This window comes from Myotis brandtii, unplaced genomic scaffold, assembly GCF_000412655.1.
Source record: "Myotis brandtii unplaced genomic scaffold, ASM41265v1 scaffold131, whole genome shotgun sequence".
In the NCBI taxonomy this organism is placed as follows: Eukaryota; Metazoa; Chordata; class Mammalia; order Chiroptera; family Vespertilionidae; genus Myotis; species Myotis brandtii.
Window position 1 is genome coordinate 558,803 of NW_005354632.1, and position 6,377 is coordinate 565,179.

The following is a 6,377-nucleotide window of genomic DNA, read 5'->3' on the forward strand; positions in this document are numbered from 1 at the left end:
AATAGGGTTTTGTGCTTTTGATTTGAATACAAAAGGCCCAATATGGGGGGGGGGGGATTAGTGTCCATTGTTTAAAACTTCACAAAGATGATTCAAACCATACTGGAAGCAGCCCTGGTGCCCCCTGTCCCCCAAAACCACAGCCTCTCATTAATATATGCAAAACAAATCACATATGTTAGTGGGGAAAACTGCTTTTCCTCTGATGCATCATTATTTCCACTAACAAATGTGTGACCAGCCAGGTATCAACCCTTCTGAAAGAGACCCTTACAAATTCAACAATTAAAAACTCACAGCAGTGTGAATGTACTTAATGCCACCGGACTGTACACCTAAAAATGGTTAAAATGATAAATTATATGTTATCTATGTTCTAACATCAATTTAAAATTTTTTAATTCATTCTTGCCACCAAGCTTTTCTTCATGCTGTTCACTCATCCTGCCATTCTTTCCCCACTTCCCATCCCATGGAATCCTCTAGAATTTCTCTGGGAATGTTACGGGAAAGGGGACAGGGCCCTGAGCAGGTCTGCCTCTGGCTGGCCTGCCCTGTGTGGGTTCTTCGCTTTGTGCAGGAAAGATTTCACAACATGAGTCCAGGTGATTTGGAGAGTACGTTTATTAAAGCTGGGGGCAGTGAGACAAAGGGCTTGGGAGAGAAGAAGCTGCAGGAAAGAGATGGGGCGTGGCTGCTGAGGCTCCCTAGAATCCATGGGAGAGAAGAGAGCCAAGGCGGAGCTGCTGCCAGCTCACCGGAGAGTCCAAGAAAAGGGGGCCCCCCCGGAGACAGATTCAGGGTTTAGCCCAGGACGAGCTGCTGCTGCCCTTTGTTCCCCTGGTTGCAAGTATTTTGGGGTCCTTAGAGTTGAGAAGATGCAGGCCTGTGGGGGAAGAAGGGGGGAGGGAAAGATGCAGGCATGCTTCCAGGAAAGGGAACACTCATTGGGTTCTTCGTGTGTTTTTTTTTTTTGAGTGTTTTAAAGGGGAGGTCTTAGTGGAGGATCTCAATACAATATTCATCAGCTTTTCCAGGTGTGTCCTTTCAGGGTTTTGGTCTCCACTGATTAGTCATTGCAGAGGATCCTGTCATCACCTGCCTGGCTTTGCTGCTTTTCTGGGCCTGGAGCTGAAATACAACTGAGGCCTAGACGTTATCTCCAGGGAGGAACAGGTCAGGGGGGTCTAAATTGCATGACCAGTGATATGAAAGGTCAGGGGGTCTAAACTGCATGACCAGAGAAATGCCAGGGGAGTACAGGCCATCCTGGGAGCGAGGTCCAGTGCCAGTTTTGCCCGTTGCTGGGCACCCAGGGCTTTCCACCCTGCTGACCTTCTGTATCTGGCTGTAAATTGCTCCGCCAGTTTGTTCAGCTCTCTGTCTCAGTTTCCCCATTCCACTTGCTTTTTCCACAAGGAATTTTCCTAGCTTCTTACTATCCTGCCTTGGGCGGGGGAGGGGGCGATAATTAGGTCCTGAGGATAGAGCCCTCAGGAATGGGACTAATGTCCTTATAAGAAGACGTCAGAGAGATGATCTCTCCCCTGCCATGTAAGGACACAGCATGGAAGAAGATTACAATTCTGTTCACCAGGAACAGAATCTTTGGGCACCTTGACCTTGCACTTCCCAGCCTCCAGAACTGCGAGAACGAAATGTTTTTGCCTAAGCTACCCAGTCAGTGGTATTTGTTACAGCAGCCTGGGCTGACTGAGGCAGCATAACATACCTACTGCTCCCACTTCTGCCTAATAATGGAATGGCCAGAGAAACAGTCACATCCTCATTTTGTATCACTGCCGAGTCAGCGTTTGCTAAAAACTCTTTTGTTTAACAAACAGGTGCAAGTCCAGGAGTGTGCCTGGCACATGATAGGTCTTCAATCTATCTATAGAGTGAATTCATGTCAAGCACTGGACTAGACCCTGACTATGCCAGCATGTGCAAGGTGCAGTTGTGATACCAGAGAGCGGTCAGTCCTAGGAAAGGTTGGCAAAAGAGCTTCTCAGAGCCCTGGCCAGTGTTGCTCAGAGGTTAGAGTGTCATCCCACACACCGAAGGGTTGCGGGTTTGATTCCAGGTCCTGGGCATGTGGTACCTGGCTTGCAGGTGCAATCCCCGGCCCTGGTCGGGGCACATGCAGGAAGGCAACTGATGGATGTGTCTCTCTCACATTGATGTTTCTCTCTCTCTTTCTAAAAATCAATAGAAAAAATATCCTCAGGTGAGGATTAACAAAAAAAAACAAAAAAAAAAATGAACAAAGAGCTTCTCAGAGGAGATGACTGACATGAGTCCTGAAGGATCATAGGTCTTTAGCTGTGAGGTGTAGGGATGAGCTGACAATAGATGTTGTCCATTTAATATGATAGGGATTCTCCCTTCCCTTTCCCACTGCTAGGTGTTATTAAATTAATGGTGCATCTTACAGTCCTGGAAATAACAGTGGTTAATAGTTGAAATAGAAAGAATAAATGAGACTGTTCAGGCAGGGCAAGCAGAATGGGGACTAACGTGGATAGCCTGTCGGCGGTGGGCAGTCACCTGTGACATGAGAGTCAGCCCAAGATAGCCATTTTTGTAGCAGAAAATGAGCATACATGAATGACTCCAGACAGTTGGTCATAACCACCACACCCTTGGAGAGCCCTGGGTCCCAAAGGATAAAATAGGTTTCTCAGTAAAGAAGCGAAGCACCTGCAGCAGACCAGCACAATGTGTCAATTCATGACTGGAATCTGATGACGCTTTTATGGTGAGAGATATTTATATGCCAGAGTGACTAACCTCCTATACAGGTAAGGCACTTGCCCCAGTCGATTGTTCTCGGTTTGCTTAGTCTACGGGCAGGGAAGGCTCACTCTTCAGCAATTTTGACACACACCCCTCCCCAAAGAGGTGAGTCGGCCATGGGTTTCCTTAGCCACATCACAGGGACCCTCAGGGGCTCTGGTCACAGCGGCCAGCCCTTATTGTCTCTTGATTACACGCCTGTGTCTGTAGGCATTGCCACTGAAAAGCTCATAAGGGTCTTTACCCCCACACTCCTAATGGGTTTTTCTGCTGAAATCAGTAAAATCGCCTTATTATTTAAAGTTGAGAATGGAAATGTTAAAGGTCCCACTAAATGAATTTGCTGCTAGGATTCACCCAGACTTGGCGTGTTAGCTGTGCCACCACCACCAGTCTCCCCTCCCCCCTCCATTCTCCCCTTTACCATCCCCCCCCCCACACACACACACACATACACACAATCTCCGGATGACCCTGACCCTTAGTGGCAGAGTGGCAGGGGAAGGAGTGTGTTCCATAGCAATATTTCATCCCGCCACTTATTTTCATTAAAACAGTTCTTGTTTGGTTTCCAGGAGTCTATTTCCCCTATTGAAGTTAAACAGGGGGTTACTATTCAGAAATTTAAAATTTAATCATAGAATCCGAGAATGGAATTAAGAGTTAAAAAGGGAGGGGTGGGAGAGGAAGCCTTCATTTCCCTGAGTGAGAGTCATTCAATGCTGGGGAGGCCTTGGGGGAAGTTGTGGAATGCTCATCTGACAAGCTTCGGAAACAGCAAGGGGGTCTCATTTGTTTGCAATGGGTTATGCTTGGGCTGCCCTCTGTGACCTCTGGCCTTAAAAGGCTGAAATGGGCAAAGAGGGGAGAAAGTGTTCTTAGATGACGACAGCTGTCCTTGGTTCCACTTTCGCCAGGCCAGAAGTGTCCCTGAGCACCCACCTCCAGCGTTTACTCCTGCAGGGACACTGGTGTGGAAGTGTGAGAGGAGAAAGGAAGCAAGTGGAACAGGACAAGGTTATGGCAATAAAAGCTCACTGCAAAAGTGAGGTGTTACTATCATCATAGTAACAGAGCACCTGGCCCTTGCCTGAGAGAAGCTTATACATTCTAGCTTAATGTAGCAAAAGAGCTGGAATGCTACAAAGGCATTCCAAGGATCAATGCCAGAAGAGGGAAGGAAATTCAAAGGGAGGTGAGTAGATAGGAGAGGGCAAGCCATTGTGTGTATAGTGTTTTCAAATATGCTATCAAACTGGGCTCAAAATAACCCCTAATGAATAGAGACTGCAGAGCCAATTATGAAAAAGAAGAGTTGCCACAGCAAGTTAGAAATAGCTAGAGGGGGCTTCGAGATGTTGGAAGAGACCCTTTACCTAAGATCAGGGTGGCCAACCTTGGTGGTACCCGGAGATGCCCCGCCTGGACTGACCTTGTGCCTCGAAACTGAGCTGGGGGAGAGCGCTCTATGCCCTCCAGGAAGGCACTTTACCGTAGTCATCACACAGAAGCATGTCCTCTTTCATTCCTCTCACCCACTTGAGCTCTATTTCTGGGTTCAACTGGAATATTAAGTTCTAGGCACTACATTTTAAATATGTTTTACTTGATTTTTTAGAGAGAGGGAGAGAGAGATAGAAACATGGACTGGGGGCCTCTTGCACACTCCCTACTGGGGATGGAGACCACAATCCCAGCATGTGCACTGACTAGGAATTGAATCAGCGACTTCTTGGTGCATGGGACAACACTCAACCAACTTAGCCACATGGGCCGGGCCAGGCACTACATTTTAAAAACATTTGCAAACTAAAATGCACCCAGAGAGGAGCATTGTTAGCTAAAATACAGGATGCCCCGTTACATTTGAATTTCAGATAAACAAGGAATCTTTTGTTAGTATAAGTATGTCCCAAATATTACATGGAGCATACTTATACTAACAAAGGCTTCTTTGTTTATCTGAAACTCAACTTCAACTGGGCATCCCATATTTTTAATTGCTAAATCTATCTGATTATTCAGAGAGGAGGTACCTTGTGTGGAAATAGGTTCTTCTGGAAGATTTGGAGAAGATAACAGGGAACCCTGAGTAGTTATCTTCAGAATATTTTGAATTTTTGCATTTCAAAGGATGAATGGACTTGCTTCAGGGTGTTGTTTTGAGTCACTGGGTAAAAATTGCCAGGAGACAGAATTGGCCTAGTTTGTCATGACCAGAGGTAGCTCTTTGATGGTGGTATCTCCTGTCTAAAGGGGATTCAGCCCGAGATTAAATACCTACAGTTACAAGCAGTCATAGGGGAATTCTGCATTAGATGGGCCCTAGCCAAGCTGACCTGAAGGACGTCCTTTCCAACCTCAAGATGGTGTGATTTATCTAAAGTCCAGCTGTTTCTGCTGCTCCTCCCTTTTCTTGAATTCCCACCCCCTCGGGTTCAGCTGCATGTGTTGCTTGCAGTGTTAGAGAACAGAGCAAATTCCCATGGCCAGGGAATTATTCTGAAAATCCAGGATTATTACCCCTGCTACCTACCTACTCTCTACTGGAGACTCATAGATTAATTATTCTACAACTGAGCCATCATTTTCGGTAGACATCTCTCCCTTTTCATCCACTTAGTAGCTCATAACCTCCCTGGGCAAGTCATTTAGCAGAGGGATACATTGTGAAACTTGGTCAAACCTGGAAGGTGCCAGGGAGTGGCATTTCATGGGCACAGGAGCCGCCCTTATCCAGGGCTTTACATTCCAAGAGCTCAGTTACCCACAATCAACCACAGCCCGAACATATTAATGGAGAATTCCAAAAAGAAAGAATTCACAGCCCGGCCAGCATGGCTCAGTGATTGAGTATCAACCTATGAACCAGGAGGTCACGGTTCCATCCCCTTCGGGGCACATGCCCGGGTTGCGGCTGGATCCCCAGTGTGGGGCGCGCAGGAGGCAGCCGATCAATGATTCTCTCTCATCATTGATATACTTCTATGTCTCTCTCCCTCTCCCTTCCTCTTCGGAAATCAATCAAAACATATTTTAAGACAAGAAACAATTCATAAATCTTAAATGGTGCGCCCTTCTGAGTAGCAGGAAGAAGTCTCGCGATGTCCGCTCCATCCCGCGAGACGTGGGGCGTCTTCACACGGAAGACGCGCGCCTCGCGTTAGTTACTTGTTGGCCATCTTGGTTATCGGACGAGGGAGCGCGTGGGAGCAGCCTTGACGGTGAACAGCCTAAGGCCGCTCACGGTGCCCACGTCACTCGCCGCCCTGTCTCATCGCGTCAACACGGCGTCATCCCGCAGCATCACAGGAAGGGTGAGTACAGTTCCATGAGGTGTTTTGAGAGACCGCATGCGCGTAACTTTAACCACAGTATATTGTCATAATGGTTCCACGTTACCAGTTATTGTTGTTAATGCCTAATTTATAGATTAAACTTTCTCACAGGTATGTATGTATAGGAAAAAACATAGTTTATCGAGATTCAGTACTATCCGCGTTTCAGGCATCCGCGGTGGGGGAGGGGAGTCCTGGGCCGAGTCCCTGCGGATATGGGGGCGGGGAGTGTGTGTGTGTGTG